Raw genomic sequence first — 327 nt, 5'->3', positions numbered from 1 at the left:
CGGGTTCACCAGTGGCAGCCAGCAGAGCTGTACCGCCAGGCCGTAGGGCAGCCACGCTCCCCGTGTCCTTCAGCCAGATGATGCATGGGGACAGAACAGCTCCACCAGTGGCCACTGCCGCATCTGTGCTAGTACCACGTAAGGTGTCACCAGCGAGTCCTGCAAGGGCATCACTGTTTCCCACACCCCCAGACCCCCACACCTTAAGCAAACACTGGCAAGAGACACAGTAGAGGCTGGAGGCAAAGCTGATGGTAAACGTGGGATATACCCGCTGCTCCCGCGGAAGGGGGGTGAGTCCAGGGCTTGGAGGCCCTTTTCCGTCAC

This window comes from Buceros rhinoceros, unplaced genomic scaffold, assembly GCF_000710305.1.
Source record: "Buceros rhinoceros silvestris isolate BGI_N320 unplaced genomic scaffold, ASM71030v1 scaffold19892, whole genome shotgun sequence".
In the NCBI taxonomy this organism is placed as follows: domain Eukaryota; kingdom Metazoa; phylum Chordata; class Aves; order Bucerotiformes; family Bucerotidae; genus Buceros; species Buceros rhinoceros.
Note: the sequence above shows the minus strand (reverse complement) of the source record.